Source organism: Cherax quadricarinatus, chromosome 5, assembly GCF_038502225.1.
Source record: "Cherax quadricarinatus isolate ZL_2023a chromosome 5, ASM3850222v1, whole genome shotgun sequence".
In the NCBI taxonomy this organism is placed as follows: domain Eukaryota; kingdom Metazoa; phylum Arthropoda; class Malacostraca; order Decapoda; family Parastacidae; genus Cherax; species Cherax quadricarinatus.
The window spans coordinates 24,153,893-24,169,197 of record NC_091296.1 but is presented as its reverse complement, the minus strand read 5'-3'; the positions used below and the strand labels follow the sequence as shown (position 1 = coordinate 24,169,197).

The following is a 15,305-nucleotide window of genomic DNA, read 5'->3' as shown; positions in this document are numbered from 1 at the left end:
TTTTAGATTAGTCTCTTCAGTGGTAAGATGTGAAACGCCTTCATGTAGTCCAGAAAAAATGCAAACGACTTGTCGTTCACCTTCCTGCTCTATATCTGTTACCTTACTATATAACTTGTTTCTGAATTCCTTCCTCTCTAGGTATTCCATTTCTCTTTCGATTATCTCTTCCAGTATTTTAAAAAGTATTCAGGTCAACAGTACTATCCTTTACTGTAGAACTGCTTGTTTCCTTAAAGTATTGTATGACATTTGTTTTTTCCAGATATTTGGTAACTGCCCTGTTTACAATAACGTACAAATTCTCTGTAGTCGAATATGCATTTCCTCTACAGCAAATCTTTTCTTAGGATCTAAGGTGTTGCGAGAGACGTGAGTATGTGGCGGGTGTTCTGAAGGCTAATTTGACGCAGTAATGGGGCTAGAGACGTGAAAAATAGTGTTGCGGGTTTTGTGATAGCTGGTTTAACCGAGTGATTTTGCTGGAGACGTGGCGATGTAGTGAAATGACGCTTTGTTGTGGCGTGTCTTGTAAACTGAAAGAGTGTTGAACGAGAGGAGGTTAGCGTGGCGGGGAGACTGATGGAGTCGTGAGGTAATGCCTTGCTGGTGATCTTACTGGCTCGTGTTCTCCTCTTGCTGTGAGTACACAGACTCAACCCGAACAAGTCCCATTAAACAAAAGACTGGCCCAAACATGTGGACAAAGACACACGTATGGAGAACAAGCCTTTATTTGGTCGTCTCGCCCGAAATGACATGCACTGCTCGCTGTTGTGTCTTCTAATGGCTTTCCATAACATTTGAACACTGGAACAAAAGAGAGGAAATAAAGTTCTTCTGATTATTATTATTATTATTGTTTTTTTTCAGGTTTAAATTAAGGGTTACTCAACATACTTGAGCCTTTGTTTACGTTACGACCTTCAAAGCAACAGACTTAGACAATAGGTTGCCCTAACCTCTGTTCCTTCAGTCATAAACACTGATACATCTGCTGTCATTGGTCCACTGCAGCCTAAAAGACAACCGTTATAGAACAAACTTTTATTAGGGCTGTGTATTTTGTCTTCTGTGCGAGTTCATAAGACTATAAACAGAGCCAAAAATGGATTTGATTAAGCTCTACACAGAGTTAAATATGCTTGGATAAAGAGTTATGCAGAGCCAGCCAATTATTCCCCCTCCCTCACCCCATTCCTCTCACCCAGCCTTTCACCATCACTTTGGATAGCAATGAGAAATGGGTTGCCACCATCAACATCATGTACGGGTAACTGTCTAATATCCAGTTCATTTTCACACCCCGATAGAAAATCGTGCAGAACTGAACGTTTACTGGTCACTTCCTGGACAAATATTCCTTGTTCGTGGTTAAATGTACGCATTTTAATAGGTGTTTATTATCTAACTTAATTTAACCTAACCTAATCAAACCTATCCTTACTTCCGCAAACCTAAATTAGTGTAACCTCACATAACTTAATCTAAACTATCCTAACTTTATCTAACTTAAGTTAATCTAATATAACCCAACCTAACAATCTAGTTTAACTTAATTATAAATAGGGAAAAAATATTTAAAGGGCTAGTAGAAGTGTTCAGGAATTAACATTGAGCATTAAAGAAATTAACGAAATAAAACTAGGATCAGTTGTTAAATCCCAGTAGTTGATTAACTACGTAATGGCTGATAAACGAAATAACCCACGTAGGTGATTAACGACATTGCCCCGATTCGTGATTTACGCAATATTTCTGGTAGCCTATTAACGAAGTAATCCTGACTGCACATTAACGAAATAATCTTGACTGTCCATTAACGAAGTAATCCTGACTGCTCATTAACAAAGTAATCCTGACCGCCATTAACGAAGTAATCCTGACTGCCCATTAACGAATAATCCTGACTGCCCATTAACGAAGTAATCCTGACTGCCCATTAACGAAGTAATCCTGACTGCTCATTAACGACATAACCCTGACTGCTGATTAACGAAGTAATTTCGGTAATCAACGAGGTACTTGCAGCTAGGTAGCATACGGTATACGAGACATCTGTATGAAGTGCACCGCCACACTTGATAGAAATCTGTCCTTTAAGTGCAGAAAACGTATTACAACTTATGTTTAACAGCCAGATTGCATCAACGGGAGGATGACATCTGGCAGCGCCGTTCCTGAAACAGAAACCGGACGTTCGTTAAGGTGAACGACAGTGCGAACTGAGTTACTCGGTTGTAGGGTGGCTGTGATATTTATTTTTGACATTAACTAGATGAGGTACAGCACTTACTGTATGACTGGATCATAAGAACAGTCCACGAGTATGTAGAGAACGTGAATATTTCGAACTTGCCGGAGACCCTCTTCCCCTTGATGATTTTCCACGAGGTCAGTACACGTGCTTTATGTAATGTTCCAGTAATTTCTGAGTTTTTTTTTTCTAATACCTTGTGACTGAAATCACACACTGCATTCAGAAGAAAATTAACTTCATTAGATGTACGGAATTAATGAAGAGATTTAGATATTCCAAATGGTTCAACTACATCCAATGCGATGTGATGAAGAACCTTTGTGAACCTGAGGTGCGGGTGCCCCACCCGCACCTCAGGTTCACAAAGGCCACAGTACAAAAACAATAGATGTACTATTATGGTCACTGCGCGATCCGAGATGGGTATCTCCGTGTCTCATATGTCCTGCCTCCTCTGCCTCAACGCGCGCTAAAGGAATAGTGCAGAGTGGTATAAAATTCTAATGCAACAAAATTAAAAAATATGTTTACGCGTGTATGTATGCTTGTATGTACTTTTATTATACGGGTATTACAAAATTATTAGACAATTTTTTATCACCGGATTATTAAAAAAATACCTAAGTATGATTTTTTTTTATTTTTTAATACTCGATTTAAAATAAATTCATAGCCAGGTACTAAAAATTTTTAGTTTCCGGGTATTAATTATTTTTAATGTCCGGGGTATTAAGATTTTTAATACACGGATATTAAGATTTTTTGATTCCGGGTGTTAAGACAAAATTTCATACCCCTGTAAATAAAAAAATATTTTGTTTTGCTAGTTTAATGTGATGGGCATTCCAAGAAATACATGCTTTAAAAAAAAGGTGATTGACAAATTTTCCCACACTCAACCGTAAAATTTTCCCACACTCAACCATAAAATTTTCCCACACTCAACCATAAAATTTTCCCACACTCAACCATAAAATTTTCCCACACACAACCATAAAATTTTCCCACACACAACCATAAGATTTTCCCACACACAACCATAAGATTTTCCCACACACAACCATAAAATTTTCCCACACACAACCATAAAATTTTCCCACACACAACCATAAGATTTTCCCACACACAACCATAAGATTTTCCCACACACAACCATAAAATTTTCCCACACACAACCATAAAATTTTCCCACACACAACCGTAAAATTTTCCCCCACACAACCATAAGATTTTCCCCCACACAACCATAAGATTTTCCCACACACAACCATAAAATTTTCCCACACACAACCATAAGATTTTCCCACACACAACCATAAGATTTTCCCACACACAACCATAAAATTTTCCCACACACAACCATAAAATTTTCCCACACACAACCATAAAATTTTCCCACACACAACATAAAATTTTCCCACACACAACCATAAAATTTTCCCACACACAACCATAAAATTTTCCCACACACAACCATAAAATTTTCCCACACACAACCATAAAATTTTCCCACACACAACCAAAAAATTTTCCCACACTCAACCATAAAATTTTCCCACACACAACATAAAATTTTCCCACACACAACATAAAATTTTCCCACACTCAACCATAAAATTTTCCCACACACAACCATAAAATTTTCCCACACACAACCATAAGATGCATCAGCCATCAAATATTGAAGCCATTTAGAAAAAGAAGACATATTTTAATCGTGATAAACGGGAATAAAAAAATCTCCCCATTTCAGACTTTCATCTACCCACTTGAGTTTCACTCTCCGCCATTGTCGAATTAGGAAACCGTTTCTTTTGAAACGTTTGAAGCTACGCTGCTGAGGCGCTGTATACCCCTTGTGGTTTAGCGCTTCTTTTTTATTATAATACGCTACTGAGGGTTTTGCAGCTTATCCGAGTCGTTCCAGGATGCTGGGAAAAAGTATTTAAAAACTTTGCTCATAGGCCAGATGCACATGCCAGCTGTACCTAGAATCTGCTCCTCGTTACTGTACACAAGCGTTCGAAATATAAATCCATTAGAATGAGGAGGTTCTTGTATTACGAGGCAACTACCTGAATTTCCGTCTTGGAGGATACTTAATAATGTCAGAGGGTCTGATTGGCTGATAGTCGCATGAATACTCAGAGCATTAGTGGTAGCCAGTTTGAAATGTAGTTAATGTTCATTGTTTGGTCTTCGCACTATGTCCATTGTTTAGCCCCTGAACTATTTATGTCCATGGCACCTTTATACATATATATTGTTTGGTTATTATACTTTGTATGTCCTTTGTATGACGATTTAAGCTAATAGAGATACAGGTGACAAGTAGAGAGTTAGATCCATACCGTATAGAAAACTATGGATTCTTAAGTGATTTGATGGATTCTAGCCCATTACCCTCAACACGAGGATTGAAAAGTTGATATGACCGAGTCCAAAAGGGGAAGAGTAAGTCACACCAGTTAAGCAAGTAAAAATACGGGGCCCAATCACACCTCACCTCTTACCCTCACCTTTCACCCTCCTTGTATCTCCTCATCCTCTTGCCTCTTAAGTATGGACTTTTGCCTCTCACACCATATCTCTTTCCCTTTTTTTTCCTTTACTTTCACACGTTAATCTCACTCTCACAACTTGCACCTGCCCTAACTCTCCCCTTCATAACTCCACCGTTCACTTTATTCCTCTGTTACACATCACCCTTACATACTACCCTCACCCATTACACGCACCATTCACCTGCTCATTCATTCTCACCCATCCTATTTACCCATAGCTTCTCACCCTCGCCTCACACATTATTCACTCTTAACCCCTCACCAACTCTCATATCTCATTCATTCTCACTCCTCTCTCATACATCCCATTTACACCTTACCTTCCCATTTACCTTCCCCCCTCCAAAAAACCCAACTAACAAAAGACAAAGAAGCCTCGCTCAAAGAAAAAAAAAAGCCGTCGGAGGAGGAAGGGCTACAATCAAGAGCTGATGAGGGCGGTCAGGTCTTGTTGAAAGAACCGGGCTCGAGTCTTGATAAATAATGCAATAAATGTTGTGAGCTATGGAGAGGCTGAAGAAAGTGACGGAGAGGAATGGTGCCGGCGATAAACTTAAAGATAGGCAAGACATTACAGGCAATCTGATGCTATCTGGAGTCTGATAACACACGTAGGTGTGAGAGGTGCTGGAAGGGCAGGCAGGGAGGGAAAGAAGTGCAGAGAGAGGGAAATAATGGGCAGGAAGAGAGAGGAAGAGATGGGAAGGCATATGATAGACAGGGAAAGGGAAGAACAGCTGAAAATGAGAAGAGGTGGAGAGGAGAAGATAAAGGAGAGAGAGAGGGAGGGGAGGGAATGGGTAGAGAGGAAAAGAAAGATGAGGAAAGGGAAATGGTGGACAGCGAAGGAAAGAAATGAAGAGAGGGAGATGGTGGTTAGGAAGGTAGGAGATGCGAAGGGAGCTTGCAGAGAGGTAGAGAGAGAGAGAGGGAGAAAGATGATGGGTGTTAGTGAAAGAAAGAGTTGTAGAAAAGTTGAGAAAAGATAAAAAAAAAAAAGCGCATGTGAGAAATACAAGGAAAAATGTCTAAAGATGGGTGAACTGATTTACGTAAATTGATGAGTGAAAGTAGAGAGGTGAAGTTACAAGGAAAGAGTGCAAGATTAACAAGGATGCCAGTAACGTGTGTTTGTGCACATTGTAAGGGTGTCGCAAGAGAAATTGTCTTTCTCTCTGGCTTACTCTCCGTGGCATACACTCACTGGCTTACTCTCCGTGGCATACACTCACTGGCTTACTCTCCGTGGCATACACTCACTGGCTTACTCTCCGTGGCATACACTCACTGGCTTACTCTCCGTGGCATACACTCACTGGCTTACTCTCCGTGGCATACACTCACTGGCTTACTCTCCGTGGCATACACTCACTGGCTTACTCTCCGTGGCATACACTCACTGGCTTACTCTCCGTGGCATACACTCACTGGCTTACTCTCCGTGGCATACACTCACTGGCTTACTCTCCGTGGCATACACTCACTGGCTTTGAATAAATGATTTAGCAAACCCACAAGTTAATAAATGATTGAACACATCGACTCCAGGCTCACGGACTGATTATCTTAAACTTCTCCTAATCTTCCAGCTTTCTCTGCAATGGACTGAAGAAGTCACTGGCTGACAAAATGTTTCCAGAATCAAGATACCCAAATCTTGCACAACTGTCTCATCTATCAACTCATTGGCTTACTCTGCCTTACCTGCAAGTGGCTTCTTGAGATACATGCTGAGCAGGTTGTCACACCGTCATTATTAAAGGCCAAGATGCTTGTCTTCTTGCACTATTAAAGTGTCTAAACATTCTTAGATGTTTACTATAATTATTTTAAACTTTGATAATAACTTGCTTTGATAGAGATTCCTGTGATTGATTTCTTTTGATAGTTAAATTAAATTGAAAATAAAATATCGAACAAAATTAAATTAGTCTTACCTGAGAACTCTTTCTGAAAGCACCAGTCGTCTCAACCTACCAACGACAGCGTATGTATCCGCCTCTGGAGCAGTAGGCTACGGTTACTCATCAATAAAGTTGATATTCTGGTGACCACACCGCACAGTGATGAACTTTACATCCACCATAAGTTACCTCTCTATTGCCCCCGAGTGTTCAGTTAGTAATCAGGTTCAAACTACATCAAATAATAGCTTTTAATGAACAAGATTGATGCTCCTGAGTGTGGCAAACAGCGAAGAAAATATCTTCCAGTTTATCATCCTTTGTTTCAACTAAGGTGGGTCATGAGTCTTGCTTTCCCGCGTGAAGCTGCGCAAAGTGGACATCATGCATCATGCAGCTTTTAATCTCGGTAATTTTCAGTTTCATTATCCCCAGAATCATCAACAATGGCACTAATTTCGGATCGTACAAATTATCTGTCAAATGATTCCCGGAGGCGGGTGGGTGAAGAGGGAAGATCGTACTCCAGGAGGACACAGTCAACAGTCACACATCTCGGGGTGCCCTATATGTCAAGAGGACTCAGCTGGAATGTGTGTTTATGCCCTCATTCCTCCGGGCTCGAGTCAATGTGTCTTAAAACGCCTGACGAACACCTAGGCCGAGGCAGCACATTCTGTCACCACTAGTGATAAAAAAGTTCGGATTTTGGCGTTTCCCTTTTTTTTTTTCTTGGCCTGCTTATTGCAGAATATAAGTAGATGTTTCTAATTTGTTAATTTATGGGTACATAAACTTCTTTTTTTGTGCGGTTATGTCGCCTAACCTAACACACACCTAACCTAACCCAGCCTAGCAAAACTTGACCCAAGCCAGCCTACCCTAACCTAAATTAATTTAACCATCGTCAGGGCTGCGGTTCTCTTAGACTGTTAAGTGAACCTTCGAAAGTGGACTATCTATAAGGTTACATATTTGAAAATCTAGTTTATGTTGCTATTTCTCGTAGTTGTGTAATGATGACCCTTATAACCCTCTCATAAAGTTTTAGATTATTCCTCTACCAGTAAATTTATTTAGGTGCTCTATTACCAGTACTTGTATAGTCCCTATATTTTTATTAAAATTGTTATGAATTAATTTATTTCCTTCTTTATTAGTATATTTACTCAGTAATATTTTTTTCGATATCTAAGTATAGTTTAGGTAAAGTACAAGTAAGTGGTGTAAGCGTTCTATTGGGTGATGAAAAAGGATTTCGCAGCGTCACCCTTCCCGGTACAAATAGCCATCCTAACCACCTAACGTAATTTTTTCCAACCATACCCAAAATAACTTAACTGGATGGAAAAGAAATAGGATTTAACAAAGTGGAACCGTTAAGAAGTCGACCCTAAGTACTACTTAAAAAATAAACCGAAGCAAAGCGATGATAAGTTGATCGAGGGACAAGAAGGGAAAGTTACAGCCAGAGATTAAAACATTCAACGCCGATAGCGATCTGACTGACCTTGATGTTATCACAGAATAACAAGTAGCCTTAACAGTCTCCTCCCTTTGCCCCTCCCCCACCTCCTTCCCCCCTCCCGCAATGGTCACAGCTCTAAATACTTGATCCTCGTTAATCTGACTCTTGTTGAAATTTATGCAGTTTTCTCCATCATAAAATGTCGACCAGGAGAGAGAGAGCAGCGCTGAACTCTTAATTTGGCACAGTCAAGTGAAGGAGAATAGTGAAAAAGAGAGCGATAGGCATAAACCTTAATTTCGAGATAGCCTCTAAAGATGTTTCACTCGACCAAAATATGGTAGAGACAGCAATGGGAGGCAACAGTGTACGGTGGTGGTAGAAGATACATTGTGTGTATAAGCTGCTCCCAGTAACTTGGACCACTGGGCTTTGTTGCTGATTTAAATTAAACTTTAATGCATAGGCATATTTTTCTTTCGACTTCCTAAGCTTTGCTGGATTAATGCTTTCATGTCAACACTGATCTGATTTAGTTTTAAAATCAGTTGCTTCTAAAGGAGGAATTTAAGCTTACCTGACAGTGTCTGAACTACTTAGAATCATCAGGGCGGTAAGCAAGAGCGTATATCTGGAGTTAGGTACCTTGAGTACGTAGTTGTGATGTTGATAGTTACATCACTTGAGTTCTTTGCAGCAGCAGGATTGAATTTCTGAGAGGTAAATTATGTGAAAGATAATTTTTTTTCTGTACCTTTCGAAACAAACCTGAGCCTCATTCAATTGTGTTTTTCCCAGACATTTTTCTTCCTAGTGAAACGAACAAACCTTTATCGTCTATCTTGGCAACATATTTGTGGAATACTCTGAAAATTAACTTTTTACCACTACTGATTGCAATTTCACTCGACTACGATACGTTGACTACATATTCGTTGTTTTTCCGACATTGCATATTACAGTTCAGTGGTAGAAAATTTGGGCTTAAAGTTGAATGTAAGGTGATCGACCAATTTTGAACACTAGCGCACAAAAGTGATGTGACTATTTTTAGTGTATTCAGAAGAACAACACATTCTCACTTTCCCCAAACAAAAAGACGTCATTTTGGGGTTGTCTTAATTAAGGCCCACCGAGTACGCGGCTATAAGAATATTTACAATATATTTTCTAAATTAGTTAACATTCAAAATTTTATAGACTCGGCTCATTTATCTGCGAGAAGTAACTTTTTTGGGACTAAAGTAAAGAAAAATGTTCAAACTAGAAGCTTAATTATTTTTCCTTGGACGAATTTAAATCTGCTAAAAAAATCACTGCTTGCATCTAGACAGGGCGCTGTCCAATTACAAGCAGAGAGCTGCAGTGACCACTGATACTAGCACTGGGGATTTGACAAGAAACAGTGGATATTATCTGGGTTGTTGTGGTCTGTAGGGACTGCTGAGGGTTGGATTTCTTCATTGTATGCACCGTGGTCTGTTGCTGTATACCAGGTTGGGTAGCCGGGATCTGCTGGTGAGGTTCCAGTTGAGTCTGCAAAGCGCCTGTGCCGGGTAAGGAGTGCCTGCGTTGTCGTGCTATGGCCGGTGGGGGCTCGTTTAGTGCCGCCTGCTGATCGCATTGACCAGATGCACCCTGTTGACGCCTCCTGTTCCTCTTGTTTCTCCGTTGAGGTAGGGGTGCAGGAGGTTCTTGACCTTGACGCCTGGTTGAGGCTTCTAGGGTTGGGAATTCCTGGGCATTGACTTGGGTTAGCTGCTGAGAGATCTGCGGTATGGCAGGGTTCTCTGCACCCATCGTTTGCTGAGAGTGATGATCCGTCGTAGCCTGTTGCCGAGTTTTTGGCGTCTTCCAGACTTCTTGAATTCTGGCGAGCCTCTCGGGGCATCGAGGATTCCAGGCATGGTGTTTCTGCCTGCAGTTCGGGCATTGTGGAGTGGGTGGCGATGCATTTTTCAGCTTGGTGATGCATTCCTCGGTAGGGTGGTGCTGGCTGCAGACACCGCAGATTACTCTGTTCGGACAGAGTGCACCCAGGTGTCCATAACGCTGACACTTGAAACAGCGAACTGGTTCTGCTGTGAAGGTCCTGATATCGTACCTGCCCCAAGAACCGAGGTCCAGGTGGGATGGCAGTGGTCCTACATGCTGAATGAGGACCTGTCGGGTTGGTGCATTGCCTGCCGTCTTTGCCTTGAGACGTTGAGCTGACACCACACTGGGGTGAGCTGCTACTGCCTCGATGGGCATCATCAGCGGGTATCGCATCACTACACCCTTGGTGATCTTCTGCCGAGAGTCCAGTTCCTCCAGGGTGAATGAGCGATCTGTCTCCATGACTCTCTTCAAGGTGGTATACATTTCCTTGTTGAGAGGAGTCAATATTGGTTCTCCCCTCAAGTTGAACCATATCTTGAACTTCAGGTTGTGTCGTGATTCCAGGTATGAAACAACCCCATAGTGGGTTCTGTGGTCCCCGTAAGACTTCACCTTGAATTTGCCAGGTCGGTTGAGCTGGTTTGCCTGCTCCTTGGACGGATGGCGCTTCTTCTTGTTGTCCACAGTGTTCCATCCCTCTTGGTTTTTGGGGAGTGGGGTGTTTATTTCCGCACCTGTTTCTATTGTCGCTGTCTCCATGGTTGGGACTGTCAGATCTGCTACAATGTGAGCAGGATCTTCCTCTTCCTCTCGCAACTTCTTCGCTAGAATTTCGCCCCACATTTCCAAATCTGAGTCCTGCGTCGTGTTCATGGAGCATCGTGACCTCTTCTTTTCGGCAGAAGCCATGTGCCTATCTTGTGATAAGGCAGTGAACTCCGTGAACTGAGTGTGTGTCAATGGGTTGCCGTAATACGATTGTCTCAACACTGTCCACTGCAACCTATCCTGGGTGGAAGGTACGGGAGTATTTATAGTCGGGTTCAGAATGTTGAGGTCAGGTGGAGAATGCTGCATCTGATGATCTTTGTAGATGAATGGTTTAGAGAACCGACATGTTGATAAATTAGACACATGTGCAACTCTTGGGTATCTTTATTGAGGAAACGTTTCGCCACACAGTGGCTTCATCAGTCCATACAAAGGAGAATCTTGAAGAATAGGAGGAGAATGAGGTAATCAGTCCCTCAACCTTGAGTCGATGTGGTCAGTCCATCAATCTACGTGCTGAGAAGGAGCTTATAAACCGTTGGCAGGAGAGGTGCAGCAGTCATAGGTCGTGTAACATTTGTTCAATGTTGAAGTAGGTCGTGCCCAAGAATTAGGCAAGCGAAGAATTCCCAAGTATTAAGATCCCAAGAAGTTGCAGTGTCTGACAGGTTTGTAGATGAATGGTTCAGAGAACCGACATGTTGATAAATTAAACATGTCGGTTCTCTGAACCATTCATCTACAAACCTGTCAGACACTGCAACTTCTTGGGATCTTAATACTTGGGAATTCTTCGCTTGCCTAATTCTTGGGCACGACCTACTTCAACATTGAACAAATGTTACACGACCTATGACTGCTGCACCTCTCCTGCCAACGGTTTATAAGCTCCTTCTCAGCACGTAGATTGATGGACTGACCACATCGACTCAAGGTTGAGGGACTGATTACCTCATTCTCCTCCTATTCTTCAAGATTCTCCTTTGTATGGACTGATGAAGCCACTGTGTGGCGAAACGTTTCCTCAATAAAGATACCCAAGAGTTGCACATGTGTCTAATTTATCTGATGATCTACCGGGCTAGGTTATAGAGTCTTGGGTAGCTTGGCAGGGTTATTGGACAAGTTGTGAGAAGACCTTCTGTAGTGTTCTATGTTCTATGTGGGATAGCGATGAAGAAGTTTCTTGGCGAGTGGTTCAGCTATCTTATAGAAGCCGTTGTTCTGGTTGAAATTGTTGGTTATAGAGATAAGCGATGATTCCAGGATTCTTCGCTATTGAGTGTTGTCTTCTGTGGCGATAAGTCTTGAGTTTCTGTAGTTATTAAATGGTTGTGTGAATTGCGTTGTTGTACACAGGCATTCCTTGTATCGTCAGTCCTGCTTGCGTATTGGTGTTCTCTATGACCAACAATTTCAACCAGAACAACGGCTTCTGTAACATAGCTGAACCACTCGCCAAGAAACTTCTTCATCGCTATCCCACATAGAACATAGGACACTACAGAAGGTCTACTCACAACTTGTCCAATACCCCTGCCAAGCTACCCAAGACACTATAACCTAGCCCGGTAGATCATCAGATGCAGCATTCTCCACCTGACCTCAGCATTCTGAACCTGACTATAAATACTCTCGTACCTTCCACCCCAGGTAGATCTGTGAGTGACTTGAAAAAGCCCACTGTGTGGGCGAAACGTTGTCAATAAAGGATCACATTAAACTGCATATGTGTTTGTTTCCATTGTGTCGGTATTTTATACCATTTATTTTCATCATTACTGATTCTGCGTCATCACTTAATACATACTTCATTGGCATAATCATTCTTGAAAACATTCCTACAGAGTAGGCTAATAAATTAATCGAAGAAAACATTATGGAAAAAAAGAGGCTGAATGTAATTTTGGTCTGTCTGTGTGTCAGATATTATAAACAGTATTAGAAAATGCTTAAAAAGAAATTTGAATGTCTTAAAAATGTAGGTGCAAGTCTGAGTAGCTCTGCAACTCACTATGATTATAAGAATGTTGATAAACACACTTGCAGAACAATTTATAGTATAGATGGACTGTCAAATGTTGTAGTATCCGATAATAGGGTTGAGTTACACGTACGTTTCTGGTAGTTTAGCATATACACAGTGCTCAGATCAGACGTTAAGTTCGCATTCAGCCTTCTGGTGACGTGTTTGATTATAAGATATCAGAAATTTTTAACAAGTATTTTTTGCAACATATAAATGAACATTATTATTATTATTATAATCAAGGGGGAAGCGCTAAACCCGGAGGATTATACAGCGCCTGGGGGGGGGGATGTGGAAGGCATTCAGGCTTAATTCGGGGAACTGGAGCACAGATCCAATTCCCTAAATCAAGAGCCCCTCACCAACATCAAGGAACCTTCCTTGAGGGGATATAAATGAACAGCATGAAACCAAAAAATGTTTTTAAATGTGCTCGAATGTGCTCTTTTTATTCCTTTCAGACTATGTGCATATCGATATGCTTTTGCACTACCGTCCTGTGAAGGCTTACTCAGCCCTGTAACAACTTCAGTCAGTATTACCAAGGCTGGCTTCTCCTCAGGAAAATTAATGAATAGAAAAAGAAATAATTCACAAAGATAAACATTATTATTTATTAATGAAAATATAAAACAGTGAAACATGAAAGGGTATCCTATTTGAAAGAAAAATTAAAAATTAAATTAAAAAATTACATTAGAATTCAATGCTAATATGTACAAGTAAACTGGAGTGTTTGGTTGATGTTGACACCGTCTTGTAGAAAGTGTAGCCGTTACTGATGATGTGGGGGGGGGGGGTCACAGGTGTTGGTGACAACCCAACGGCCAGTTCTTCACAGAGTCTATAGCCTTGAATAGTCAGTCCAGATGACAGGAACGCAGGTTCTTTACCACTGCACAGATGAGGGGTTAAGTCCTGCGGTGGTATACATATGAACAGATAGATAGATTCAACATGTGACGTCTCTGGACGTTAGTCCGTCTCCTTCAATACTTCTCGTTGGTTGGCAGGTGACCCAATCTGTCATTCCAAGCTGGAAAGAGAGACAGGTTACCCACTGCTTAAGAAATCACTCTCCGTGATAAGTACAATACCTAAAAGACATGGTGATTATTAAAACATCTAAGAGATCAAGGCTGAAAGGACTAAGTTAATTATTGGTCAAAAGTAAAGCTTTCAACCAATAAGTCCACTAGAATAGGGGCAGGCTTGTACTTACAGCTGTGCTGAGAGCTGTGAGTCGAGTGATTACTGTTTTGGCCGGAGCCCCACACGTCACCTTTCGGGGTGGGGGAAAAAGGGGGGAGGATAGCGGGAGCTAGACTTACCCTACCTTAACAAGCAGGCGGCAATCAAACTATCGTTACCATATACTCGCTCGCTACTCCTATCTGTTGAACTTTTCCCTCACATGTCCACGGGATAAATGCGGGGAACAATAAACTAGCCTCTCCGGGCACAAAATCCAATCTAAATACTTTACCCACCGACACCATTCTTCTTGCACTCCGCCTTCAATATACTTTAGCTACCAGTAAACAATGATTCGAAATATCGGCTACTCTAAAAACATGCATGTCCAGAAAGTCTACCCTTCAAACTTTTATCCACCTACATGTAGACAGGTAGATGGTAGATTTGTCCTATTTATTTTCTTGGTTTCAAAACACGGATTTCCTCCTACCAAATCTCTCGCTAAAGACATTTCAGTTAATGATCTGTTGTTTGATTCTGATACTCTCCTTCCCATACCTTCTTCATGACGCTGGAACACCTTGTTGTGTTACCACAGTTTGAATGGTTTACTGCCTAAGAATCCAGTAACCCATTTTTAGGTTTAAACAGCAGGAAGATGTTCTATATCGTCAAAATTTGCTGTGGTTTTTTACCTTTTTAAGAAATAATTGTAACTTTTTTCCCAGAAATAGACAAAAGTGATCCAGTAATATATTACGAGTTTTCTGAAACATCCAGTGTTGGAAACAGATGAGAGAGAGATTATAAAGACTGTTGTTGGTGTGGCTTTGGCTATTAAAAAAAATTCACCGCTGCACTGCGTAGGTGCAACTGTTGATAAGACCTGAAAATGGGTTGTGAAAAAAATATTGTAGCCATCGCAGCGCGGTGATAGAAACCAGGATTACCACGTGACAGAGCCCCACTTTTGTTGAGTTGTGACAGAAGAGGGCTATAAAAAGAAAGCTTGTATTTGATGTTGAAGATGGTAAGTCCTATAGACATCACCTGTATGAAACAGTCATTTTTAATATTGTAATCAATATAGGTGAGTGTTTGAGCAGCAGAGGATTTAAACATAAAGTACCACCGTGTTAATTTTTTTTTCAAATTAACTACACGTGTTCACTTCGACAGTTTTCTAGTATTTGTATGTAAACATTATATATATATATATATATATATATAT

The 15,305-nt window shown here is 41.0% G+C and overlaps 1 protein-coding gene across 2 annotated transcripts in view; it reads left to right on the top strand.

The window, feature by feature from the left end:
* The window catches only part of LOC138855427 (uncharacterized), an 801,190-nt gene that overhangs the window by 400,813 nt on the left and 385,072 nt on the right, over positions 1-15,305 (top strand). The gene's annotated exons all lie outside the window — the stretch shown is intronic.